This window comes from Budorcas taxicolor, chromosome 12 (assembly GCF_023091745.1).
Source record: "Budorcas taxicolor isolate Tak-1 chromosome 12, Takin1.1, whole genome shotgun sequence".
NCBI classification, from domain to species: Eukaryota; Metazoa; Chordata; class Mammalia; order Artiodactyla; family Bovidae; genus Budorcas; species Budorcas taxicolor.
In genome coordinates, this window is record NC_068921.1 from 27,239,491 (window position 1) to 27,253,563 (window position 14,073).

Here is a 14,073-nt window from a genome sequence, read left to right on the forward strand (position 1 = left end):
AAGTTGCATTGGTGAAACTCTATAACAGGCCAGGTTTGCATGCTTCCTGTGACCTTTCAATGGTTGTTTGACTCTACAGCTCCTCCAGATCTTGGCCAAGTCTAGGGTCTAATTGCCATTTGGCACCATGTTGGCATTCTTGATACAGTGTTTGCATTTTGTTTTCCTGGCAATCAAGGGAGTGTTTGATTTTGTGCTACATGAGCAGACAACTTTTCAATACAAGCTCTTTATATATTCCAGAAACAAGCCTTTTATCAAATATAACTCCCAAATATTTTCTCCCATTCTGTGTGTTATCTTTTCACTTTCTTAAAGAGTGCCCTTTCAATTTTTCTTTAAATATGAAGTGCAGTTTATCTATAATTTTGTTGTATTATTGCTTGAGGTTTTCATGTCATAATAAAAAGTCATTTCTAAGTCCTAAGGTCATAAATATGTAGAAGAAACTTTTAGTTTTCTTCTAAAAGTCTTATAGGTTTAGCTTTTCGTTCGCATCTTTGTTATATTTTGAGTGAACTTTTGTATACGGCATGAGGTAAGAGTCCAATTTTACTTTTTTTGTATGTGGATAGGCACTTGTCAGAACACTATTTGTTGAAATCAAATAACGTTTAAAAAACAACATCTATTTTCTCCAAGGGAAAAAATACTGAAGAAAGTTAAAATTCTAATGAGTATCTAGCATCTAATTTATTTAGGCATGATCATAATGCTAAGTTTAATCACCAACCTTACATAAAATATACAGACTTGTTAGCATAATTTAACATAAAACATTTCACATACATAAAGGTAACACAGTAATTATGTTCAATCTCATCAAGATATATTTAATAGACTACAGTATTGTACAGTATTAATTTTACTGCAATAAATCAGTTAATTCAAGGAGAGCTTTAGGCATGTCCTAGAACTTAGAAAGCTTTCAAAGACAGGTTTGCAGAGGAAAATGGTGGAAAACATTACTTTGAATCATGTGTTCAGTCACATGCGTGTGCGAAGTCGTGTCTGATTTTTTATGAACCTATCATCGAAAAAGCAACAGAGTTCCAGAAAAAAACATCTATTTCTGGTTTATTGACTATGCCAAAGACTTTGACTGTGTGGATCACAATAAACTGTGAAAAATTCTGAGACAGATGGAAATATCAGACCACCTGACCTGCCTCTTGAGAAACCTGTATGCAGGTCAGGAAGCAACAGTTAGAACTGGACATGGAACAACACTGGTTTCAAACTGGGAAAGGAGTACGTCAAGGCTGTATATTGTCACCCTGCTTATTTAACTTCTATGCACAGGACATCATGAGAAATGCTGGGCTGGATGAAGCACAAGCTGGAATCAAGATTGCTGGGAGAAATATCAATAAGCTCAGATATGCAGATGACACCACCCTTATGGCAGAAAGTCAAGAAGAACTAAAGAGCCTCTTGATGAAAGTGAAAGAGGAGAGTGAAAAAGTTGGCTTAAAGCTCAACATTCAGAAAACGAAGATCATGGCATCTGATCCCATCACTTCATGGGAAATAGATTGGTAAACAGTGGAAACAGTGGCAGACTTTATTTTGGGAGGCTCCAAAATCTGCTGATGGTGACTACAGCCAAGAAATTAAAAGATGCTTACTCCTTGGAAGGAAAGTTATAACCAACCTAGATAACATATTAAAAAGCAGAGACATTACCAACCTAAACAGCATATTAAAAAGCAGAGACATTACTTTGCCAACAAAGGTCCCTCTAGTCAAGGCTATGGTTTTTCCAGTGGTCATGTATGGATGTGAGAGTTGGACTGTGAAGAAAGCTGAGCGCTGAAGAATTGATGCTTTTGAAATGTGGTGCTGGGGAAGACTCTTGAGTCCCTTAGACTGCAAGGAGATCTAACCAGTCCATTCTAAAGGAGATCGTCCTGAGTGTTCATCGGAAGGACTGATGTTGAAGCTGAAACTCCAATATTTTAGCCACCTGATGTGAAGAACTGACTCATTTGAAAAGACCTTGATGCTGGGAAAGATTGAAGGTGGGAGAAGAAGGGGATGACAGAGGATGAGATGGTTGGATGACATCACTGACTCAATGAACATGCGTTTGAGTAAACTCTGGGAGTTGGTGATGGACAGGGAGGCCTGGCATACTGCAGTCCATGGGGTCGCAAAGATTTGGACACAACTGAGCGACTGAACTAAACTGAAGTGGCTAATGGACTGTAGCCCGCCAGGCTCCTATGTCCATGGGGATTCTCCAGGCAAGAATACTGGAGTGGGTTGCCATTTCCTTCTCCAGGGTATCTTCCCAACCCAGGAACCGAATGAGGTCTCCTGCAATTCCTGCATCCACAGCTGGATTCTTTTACCACTGAGCCATATGAGAACAGGGACCTTTGAGTCACATAAGTGGCTTTATGTGAAAATGAAAGTAATGACATCTATTTACCTGCCCCTTCCCTGTATTATAAATTTCCTAGTAGAAAACTAAGTATCAGCAATCAAGCTGTTTATAACTGTCAAGGCTTTAAAAATCAACATTCACTTGTTTTTTTTAAAGTTGCTGTCAATATTGGGAATTTTCTCCTGTGTCTTCACGATATGCAAATTTATGTTGCCATGTCAGTGAACATGAATTTGAAAAAACTCCAGGAGACAGGAGAGGACAGGAATGCTGGCGTGTTACAATTCATGGCGTGCCAAAGAGTCGGACTCAACTTAACAACTGCATAACTACAATAGTTCTTATTTCTGCTAGAATATCTTTCATTTACTCTCTAACTGTAGTATTGTATTCCACTGCCAAGGGTCACAAAAACTTTCACCTAAATAGTAGCCAAACAGAAAGGCATTACAGCTTTGGGTTTGATACCAAAATCTACAATATTAAAAGTTTTTTTTCTTTGTATACCTGATACTTACATATTTGAAATTCAAACTACCACTAGAGTTCATCACATTCTCAGTACCAAAATTTTTATTTTTTGTAATTAAATCTAAGACTCAAAATGGCCATTTGAGATCCAGTGACTCTTCAGCACATTAAAACTAATTTATTATCTTGACCATTCATTGCCTAACTTACCAATATATTATGTAACCCATTAAATACAACTTTATGAGATGCAGTTTGGTAACTATGTTGCCCCATGTTTACTTAAAAACATATATTCCAAATTAAACTAAGTCAATGCAATATAAAAATAAATCACTAATTTAACAATCTTATTGAGGTAAATTCACACACAATAAAATGCATACATTTAAAGTGTAGAATTCAATGAGTTTTCACAAATGAAAACACTCATTGACAAATGTCATCACTAGCATAATTAAGATGTAAAATGTTTCAGTCAATTTGATAATTTCCTTATGCCTCTTTGCAGTCAACTCTACTCTCACCCCAGCCTCAAAGTACCACTGAGTGCTCTGTCACAGTAGGCTAGTACTGCCTTTTCTAGGTTTACATATGGTGGAATCATAAAGTACATTCTCTTCTGTGCCTGCCTTCTTTTACTCAGCAAATTTGTTTTGAGATTCATACATATTCAGTGCCTGAGTACTTCATTCCTTTCTATTGTTGGGTAGTGGTATTCCCATGGATATACCCAAAATATTTACCCTCTGACCTGCTGCTGAATATTTGAGTTGTTTCCAGTTTTTGACTACTGTAAATAAAAGTGTTAAATATTTGTATATAAGTCTTTGCACAGATATACTTCTATTCCTCCTGGGCAAATACTCAGGAGTGAAATTGCAGGGATATGTGCTACTTATCTATTTAACCTTACTGAATAAATAAATATTCTGCCAAAATTGTATCCAAATTAGTTGTGCCATTTTATATTCCCACCATCAGTATATAAGTTCCGATTGTTTCACATTATGGGATGTGGAGAAAACACTTTTATGTTTCCGTTGGAGCTAAAAATATGAGATGCTGAGTTAAGAACCAGCTTTGGGAAGTTAATTCAGCAATGTGTGGGTAGTAAGAGAGCTACCGAGAGAATCACCTAATTTTGGACATATATGTTTACTATTCGGGGGAAATGAGATCTCTGACTTTGGAGACATCTCTAAATCATAAAAGTTGGAGGTGAAGTTGCTTAAATGGTTATTAAAGAGATGCATTTGTATTTTAAAAGGTTAGACTGTGTTGTTGGATTCTGATTGCTAGAATTTTGTTAAGGATTTTTGCATCTATGTTCATCAGTGATATTAAAAAGATCATACACCATGACCAAGTGGGCTTTATCCCAGGGATGCAAGGATTCTTCAATATCCACAAATCAATCAATGTAATTCACCACAGTAACAAATTGAAAAATAAAATCCATATGATTACCTCAATAGATGCAGAGAAGGCCTTTGACAAAATTCAACATCCATTAATGATAAAAACTCTTCAGAAAGCAGGAATATAAGGAATATACTTCAACATAATAAAAGCTACATATGACAAACCCACAGCAAACATTATCCTCAATGGTGAAAAATTGAAAGCATTTCCCCTAAAGTCAGGAACAAGACAAGGGTGCCCACTTTCACCGCTACTATTCAACATAGTTCTGGAAGTTTTGGCCACAGCAATCAGAGCAGAAAAAGAAATAAAAGGAATCCAAATTGGAAAAGAAGAAGTAAAACTCTCACTGTTTGCAGATGACATGATCCTCTACATGGAAAACCCTAAAGACTCCACCAGAAAATTACTAGAGCTAATCAATGAATATAGTAAAGTGGCAGGATATAAAATCAACACACAAAAACACCAATACAGTATACTAACACATATATATGGAATTTAGAAAGATGGTAATGATAACCCTGTATGCGAGACAGCAAAAGAGACACAGATGTAGAGAACGGACTTCTGGACTCTGAGGGAGAGGGAGAGGGTGGGATGATTTGGGAGAATGGCACTGAAACATGTATACTATCATGTAAGAAATGAATCACCAGTCTATGTTTGATGCAGGATACAGGATGCTTGGGGCTGGTGCACAGGGAAGATTCAGAGAGATGATATAGGGTGGGAAGCGGGAGGGGGGTTCAGGATTGGGAACTCAGGTACATCTGTGGCGGATTCATGTCAATGTATGGCAAAACCAATACAGTATTGTAAAGCAAAATGAAGTAAAAATAAAAATTAAAAAACAAAATGAAAGGTTAGAATGAGGAGCCAAGTGTTTTCTATCCCAATTCCAAGGAGAAAAGCTTCCTCTGGGAAGAAAGGAAGTAGGAGCTGCTCCTTTCTTCTCTTCATAAGCAGAGAAAAAAGGGAGGTGGGAGGGGGGTTCAGCATGGGGAACACATGAACACCTATGGCTGATTCATGTCAATATATGGCAAAAAAACACCACAATATTGTAAAGTAATTAGTCTCCAATTAAAATAAATAAATAATTTTTTTTTAAGTCCATGTTTCTCGTTCTCTTGCCTTTGGGGTGTGGGTGTACTTGTATAGGAGATTTTTCCATCTGACTTTCGTCTCATTGCTTCAGGGGTAATTCATGGGTCAAGGAGACCTGGTATAGTTGGTATTATATAAACAATAAGGAAAATCTGATCTTCTCATCCAAAACACCATGCGTATGCATTCAAAACAAAACTAATGTAGATCAATACACGAAACTCGACCTACATCCTCATCAGCATCTGCTATTACTGATACTTTCAACTTTAGTTATTCTAGTGGGTGTGCAGTGGTATCACATTCTGGTTTTTATTTGCATTTCTCTAATGACTAATGATACTGAACATTTAACTTGCATAACTTCTGTTGTGATATTTCTGTTAAAATCTTTTGTCCATTTTTATTGAGTTATTTACCTCTTACTACTGAATTATGAGGTTTCTTTATGTATTTGTGATACACATCCTTTGTCATATATGTATTGTGAAACGTTTTCTCCCAGTCTGTGGCTTATGTTTCCATTTTCTTAATAGTGTCATGCATTTGGCAGATTTTTTTCACTCTGATGGAATAAGAATGAACATATGTATCAATGAAACAAAACTGAGTCTAGAAGTAGACCCACATTTATGGTCAATGGAGTTCCAACAATGGTGCCAGGGTAGCCCCATGGGGGAAAAAATACAGACTTTTCAACAAATGATTGTGAGACAACTGGATATTCAACTGGGAAAAAATAAAACATGTGTTCTAACATCACACCGTACATTAAAATTAATTCAGTACAGAATATAGACCTAACCATAAAGCTAAACCCATGGAAGATCTATGAGTATACACTTTGGGTAGGCTAAGATTTTCTTTGGACATCAAAAGCATACACCAGGATATTTTAAAAACATTAAAGTATAAAGTCCATGAAGTAATGATTGCTTAATGATTGCCATAAGAAATGTTATATTTTCTATCTCCCAAATAAAACATCTTGCACAGTCAGATGAATATTGCCCAGAAGATTAGTCATTCCCTTGCCAGTAGAAGAGGGAAAAACACCCACATGCTGACTGAAATGAGATCACTTTTCTGCCTGAGACACAGGCTGACGGTGGGGGTTGTGTTCCAAGGAACTAGAGTTTTTTTATCCCATTCCTTGGTTTAGTCTACTTTTTAACCACACTGATTCTCTCTCCTCATTCCTCTGGGGTGATGGTTACCTCTAGGGTTGGCCCAGTTTTCATTTGACTTTCAACATGCCCTAATTAATTTTCTCACCTGTAGTTATACTGAGCTGGTCCTCTGGTGTGACTTCTAAGGAATGCTGGATTTGTGAGAGGAGGGGCACAGTCTCACGGTCTCACTAAGAGGGAAGAATGACAGCGCCGAGCGCAGTTTTCATCCAGAAGAGATTATCAAGATGTTCTTTCACTGAGTGTTACTGTTGGGAGAACATCATTATCTATATTTTCTTTCTCTTTTTCTCCATACACATTTAAAGGAATCCTTTATTTTCATTGAGGAATGATATAGATATACAAACAATATATACAAATAAATATCTGTATATACAAATCTCATAGCACCTGTGTACCTCCACGCTACATTTGACAAATCTGTTTGAGATGGCAGTTGCTTCCTCGCATTCGGCGGCTCTGGTATTCTTCTCAGTCACCATGCACAGAAGATTTCTTACTTGCTAAAGCTGAACACAATCTGTTCTCCCAGCTTTCTTCTTGGTGGTTTGAAGTGCTGGGCTCTGCGATCCCATTTCTCTCTATGCCGAATTTGCATATCTCCTAGTCACTGACCATAGGCACCAGCATTTTTGCATTTAAAATCATTAACTCTTATCAATAATCAGTAGTCTTGCTATTAAAAACAAAATTGTTAAAAAGAAGGTATGCTGACCGACTCTACACAAAACTGGAGAATGAGGGAGAAGCCTGGTGCAGATTCAGCAGCAGTGAAGAGACAGTGTGATCAGTAAAGAGCAGGCTAGCCCTTATTTCCTTGTCTTCAGCATAGATTTATAAAGTTGTAAATTGGATTCTGTAACTCATTTCCAGGGAAAAGGAAAAGCACAACAAAAACGTCTTTGAAAGCTAACTCTATTAAGCTCTGCCTGTTCCCTTTCATCTCTTTCTCTAACTATGAAGCTCTTCACAGAGGCACTTTGGAGTTTTATGTTTCAGAGAACCAAACGGGAAATCCTCTCTGAAAATGCCCCATGCCTTCTTACATTTGCTTTATTACTATGCTAATAAGAAATATGTCAACCTTACACAGTATACATTTTATTTCTAGTTTTGTGTCTGAGCAATTTTTGGAAGTACACAAACTCTCTCAGGCTTAAATATTAGTCAAAGATTGTGTCTTGGGGGTTAAAGAATATAACAGATGTGTGAGATATCCAAGAGAAGAAACATGCAAGTGTACAATTATGGTATTGTCTTTTGAACATTGTTTTATGAATTTTTAAAATATAGATAGAATCTCACTATAATAATATTGGGTATATCTTAAACATTTTCACTGTATTGGAATTAAGTGACATGGAATTTTACTTGAAATACATGAGTCATCACTTGGGAATTGAAATACTTTGCAATCAAAATATATTTTTGGAATGGTCTTTGATCTACATTAATGTAGCTTTTATTCCTCAAATTTACATTTAAGTGCTGTGAACCAATGTACCAGCAAGATATTTTGCACAGCAAAGGGAAGTAAACTCACATGTAAAGGTTATGTTGAACAATATTGGAACTGAATCACCTAAATGTAAAGACAGAGAAGGCAATGGCACCCTACTCCAGTACTCTTGCCTGGAAAATCCCATGGACGGAGGAGCCTGGTAGGCTGAGTCCATGGGGTCGCGAAGAGTTGGACACGACTGAGTGACTTCACTTTTACTTTTCACTTTCATGCACTGGAGAAAGAAATGGCAGCTCACTCCAGTGTTCTCGTCTGGAGAATCCCAGGGATGGGGGAGCCTGGTGGGCTGCCATCTATGGGGTCGCACAGAGTTGGACACGACTGATGTGACTTAGCAGCAGCAGCAGCAAAAGTAAAGAATGCTTGATACCATGATTAAAGACCAGTGGAAAGAAATGAACTGGCAACTAGGAAAAGAAAAATGCAAATTACCAAGACTTTAGCTTCACCAGTGAGTCTGGGAAATAAAGCAATGATGAGATACCAGTTTTCAACTATTCAATTAGAAATGGCATAGACACATTCGTTGAGGATGGTTTATAAGTATTCACAGCAAATTATTAATATTGGCTACCTCAGAGAGATGAATTTAGAAGAATAAAGAGTAAATTAATTCTGTATGAGAGATTTTGGAAATTTCCTATCTGTTTAAAACAATATGTATTAGTTATGTAACTTGAAAAATAGCAATATTCCAGAAAAGTAATAGGAAAATTACACATACACACACAGAGAGAATTCTCCATGTTGGGCCTCCTTATACACCGCTGGTTAAACTGTAAATTTCTGGAGTGCGATCTGGTAATTCAAATAGAATGTCTTAAATGCACATATTCTTTGATGCACAAAAGTTTACTTCCAGAAATTTACCCCACCAAAACCAGTTATAGTTATAGGCAAAGGTAACTATGGGAAAGTGAAAGTGAAAGTTTCTCAGCCATGTCCAACTCTTTGCAACCCTATGGACTATATGGCCCATGGAATTTTCCAGGCCAGAGTACTGGAGTGGGTAGCCTTTCCCTTCTCCAGGGGATCTTCCCAGCCTGGGATTGAGCCCAGGTCTCCTTCCTTGCAGGCAGATTCTCCACCAGCTGAGCTACAAGGGAAGCCAACTATGGGAAAGTTTATTTTAAAACTTTCATAATAGCAAAATATTGGAGACAATCTAAGTGTCCAACAAGAGTAAGCCAGCAAAGTAAGTCATAAGGTGTCTGTGTGATACAATACTACAAAGCAATTACAAATTATACTATAAAAGAATATTGAATGGCATTGGAATGTTCATCATATATTGTTAAGTGAAAAAGTAAATTGTAAAGCAAGATGGCAGTGGAACCAATTTTTGTTTAAAATTACACAGCTGTGAATTTCTATATATTATATATAAATAGTGAGTGGCATTATGAATTTATATCACTGTATTAACAATAGCTATGTCTCACTGTTAAGGGGACCTAGATAGCTTTATTATACCAATGCAACCTGAAAAGTGTTCAAATAGTTCTTAAAATCTATGGGAAAAAAAAGAGTCAGGGAAAGCTGGCTAAGTAATAGTGAATGAGAAGACTGTCTCTAAAGAAAAATAAACAGACTCAGAAAAAAAAGGAACTATGGTGGTAGAATGCTAAGATAACCCCCAGTGAATCATATCCTTTTACAATTCCTCCCCTTGAATGTGGGAAAACTTTTAACTTGCTTCTGGCCAACAGTAAATGGCAAAGGTGATGACACAGTCACTCCCTTAACTTTCTTAACATAGGTAATACTCCGTCTCAGTAGATCAGAGCAAGAACTTTCTTGCTGGCTCTGAAGAAGTCAGCTGCTCTGTTGTTAAGTGGCCCTGTGAAAAGGGTCATGTGACAGAGAAGTGTGGAGGCCTCCAGAACATAAGAGTGGAACCCTGATGAGCAAGACATTAGATCCTTAGTCCTATAGCTACAAGGGACTGAATCCTGTCAACAATCACATGAGCTCAGAAGGGGAAAGAAAGTGAAGTTGCTCAGCGGTGTCCGACTCTTTGCGACCCTGTGGTATGTAGCCTGCCAAGCTCCTCCATCCATGGGGTTTTCTAGGCAAGAATACTGGAGTGGGTTGCCATTTCCTTCTCCAGGGGATCTTCCTGACCCAGGGATCGAACCTAGGTCTCCTGCATTGCAGGCAGACTCTCCTGTCTAAGCTACCAGGAGGACCCCAAACTCAGGAAAAGACTGCAGATCGGCTAACAACCTGACTGCTGCCTTGTGTGACCTTCAGCAGAGGACCTGTTAAGCCACGCCTAGACTCCTGACATCACAGAAATTGGGAAATGAAAATTATATGCCATTTTAAGCCATAAGCATGTGATAATTCTTTTCACAGCAACAGAAAACTAATACAGGGACCCAATGTAAGTATTTGTAACGGAATCTTAATTGAACTCAGGAATTAATTCACTCTTTCATCCATTCATTCAACAGATATTTCCTTAATGCCTCCAAATACCTTGCCCCCTGCTTGGCATGGAGTATAATACATAATGTCTGCAGTTGAGGAGTTCACAGCTGGAGAAGGAGAGGGGCAGAAAATGCCCAGCACAGCATGCCATGAAAAGTGTGGTGCAAGAAGATACATGCATGACCCTGAGATCACATCATGAGGAGCCTGCAGAGTGGTTAAGACCACAGACATTGGATCTTCACTGACCTAAATTTGAATCCTATCCCTACCACTTGCTAACTGACCTGGGGCCAGTTGCCTAAATGAAAACCTCACTTTCCTCACATGTATAAAATGGTTATAATAAGACCTCCCTGTGGAGTTACTGTGTAGACTAAATTAAATAATATATAAGAACTAATTAGCACATGTTAAGTGTTCACTGAATATGAACTATTATAATTATTATTTTGCCTGCTAGTGAATTATTATTTTGTCCAGGTCTGTAGTGGATGTTGGGAAACTTTTATTGTATAAGGACACAGAGTGTTCTGTTTGGTTTTTAACTTCAGCAGAGTCTTGCCTATTTTGACAGATACAGATATTGCTACCAGAAATGGGATGACTCCTAACAAAGAAAATTAAAATATGTGGCAATTAGTTGAAGGGCTGAATGGTAGTGGTGAGGAAACATAATGAAGAATACAGATAAGGTAACTCATGTTAAACATGAGAAAAACAGTTAGAAAACCCTAACCTATACTAACTTTTGAGGCAGGTCATGAACATAACGAACTTGTAGCAAAATGGGAAATGATTGAAACACAGAATCAGAAGTGTATGTTGACTGCAGTTGACTGTATTTGACATGGTACTCTGAGAAAGAAATGAACTGAAAATAAGCAATGACAGTTTGCAAGCAAAATGTAAAAAAAAAAAAAAATGGAGTTGAGGGAGAGGGCCTAGAAATTCAGAGACTTTTGGCATTGAAGAGGCAACTGCTTATGCTCAAACAAAAGAAAATGAGAAGGACTTTGAGTAAAGATGACTCACTGAAACTGAACATTGTACCTGAACCAAATTAAGGAGTTGTCTTTAGACCCATTGTGAAGTTGATGGACAATTTAAAGAACACCTGGGCAAATATCAAATTGAGATGTAGTATCCAGTAAATCTTTTCAGTCGGTTAAGATGGCTCAGGGAAAAGAAACTAAAGGCAGCTTTTCCACCTGTGTCTGATAGTCTGAAGAAGCTGCAGTTAACTCAAGGAGGGCTTGCCGTGGTAGCTCATGAGAGCACTAAAGTTAAGAAATATACGTGATATGAAAACTAAGTAATCCAGGTAGCACTAGTAGTAAAGGACCCACCTGCCATGCAGGAGACGTAAGAGATGTGAGTTCGAACCCACTCTAATATTCTTGCCTGGAGAATCCCAGGGACAGAGGAGCCTGGCAGGTTACAGTCCATGGGTCTCAAAGAGTTGGACATGACTGAAGCGACTTAGCATGCATGCACGTGACGACTAAGACTTGAGCCTTGAGGACTGTGTGTATTGTCATTGGTACATAGAACTGGCTAGAAGTGAAAAGGTAAGAATCTAAGATTTTGAGAAAATCACACACAAAAAAATTACCAACCTAGACCAAAAAATACTTTGATTTTTTGCAACTTAAAATGATCCATAAGCCCTCAAACATTAGTGGTCTGTGAGTGAGCTGAGAAAATGCTATCCTAAGGAAGGATATTTGAACAATATCCAGGAAAAGTAGAAAAACTTAATTGCAAGAAGAGCCAACAGCTGTAGAAAACGATGCCATTGAGCCCTTCCCAAGGGATGGGATGCAGGCCCTAATCATGTGGAACATTCCCTGTTCCCAGGGTCAGGCGCTGTTGCAGCACCCACCCAGGGCAGTTTCAGCCCTGTAGCGCTTCATCCTTCCTCCATCCTAGCGCTGCTGCGGCTACCCCACCCCTGTTACGCTGTTGCAGCCTGGGTGTGGGGGACAGACAACGGACCTTATTAGTTTTAGATCTCTGCAATAGGAGGAGACAAGTTGGGACCAAAGTGGATTTGGAGATTTAGTGGCTTGGTTAAACTTTTGGTCTATAATCCCTTATAAAGAGGGCACTTTTTTTTTTTAATGACCGAAGGAAACTGAACTGACTGTGTTGTGGGACAGAACTGCATAGTCATCAGGGTTGTCCACCAGATATTTCCAGCTCCCCTTCAGGCATATGCTGCTGCTGGTGCTAAGCCGCTTCAGTCGTGTCCAACTCTGTGTGACCCCATAGATGGCAGCCCACCAGGCTCCTCTGTCCCTGGGACTCTCCAGGCAAGAACACTGGAGTGGGTTGCCATTGCCTTCTCCAATGCATGCACGCATGCTAAAGCGCTTCAGTCGTGTCCAACTCTGTGCGACCTTATGGACAGTAGCATATGCTAGGAGAACAATTGCTCTGCACCCTTGAAAGTGGATGTAGTCATATGACCCGCCCTAGTCAATTAAATTTGGTCAGTGGTGCTGTGTTTTCTAGGTAGGTGCTTTAAGCGCCAGTATGCAATCTGTCCTCTCTGTCTGCTTAGGCAGTAGGCAACGCTCCAGACAAAGACCACTTCAGCAGCCTGAGACCGAGTAGGGATGATGTGAAACAGGGCTTGAAGCTGATCCATGGAAGAAGTTTGATGTGAGCAAATTCTTGTTAAGCCAGTGAGGTTGCCAGGTTGTTTTCATGCCAGCGCAAAACTTCTCTGACCCTACTGAGACTTATCAAGTGTACAAGGATCAAGACTTGTTCTGATCAAGACTGAACAAGTGTACAAGAAGCTTGGCGATTTCATCCCTGCCTACCTCTCAAGCCACCTCCTAGTCATTCTCTGATACACACATGTACTCTGGCAGTACCGGTGAATGACTTTTAAAATAAAATCCCTGCAATGTATGGAACACGGACTGGGAGGAAGAAACTAGAGGATGATAGTCACCCTCACAGGAAAAGATGACCCCCCACGATTATACAAAGGAAAGCACAGAGTCAGAACATGAAAGACTGAGGACCAGAACAAAAGATGTTTAAAGGCAAGGAAAGAGGAAGGACACACCCCATCAGAGACGCTCTGGAGAAATCAAGGGAGACACACTGCACAACTGAAAAGGTCCGCAGCATCAAATCTGACCAATGAAATGGCGTGAGGACTAACAGGGGACAACTGGATATGACAGCAGGCCTCTGCTGTCTTCCAGAAGAGTTTCAAATGAGGAGAGGACCAATAAAAGGACTGGGGAGATTTGGAGACAAAATGAGGGGGAAGAATGGAGAATCAAAAAGGACTGGCATGAGCTTGCTCCTAGTCACTGCCTCATTCTTTTCCAGAAAGTAAATCATCTTCTCAGGTTGCTCCATCCCCAAGTTCAAAGGATCCAATCCAAGATGTAAGGTCTAGGTTACACTGGGCCTAACCCAGGTGTGTGATGGACAACCTTGGTGCTAAGTCTCTTGTTAGAACCAGTGTGAACTTAAATCTAAGCTACTCCAGGCCTGCACAAGCC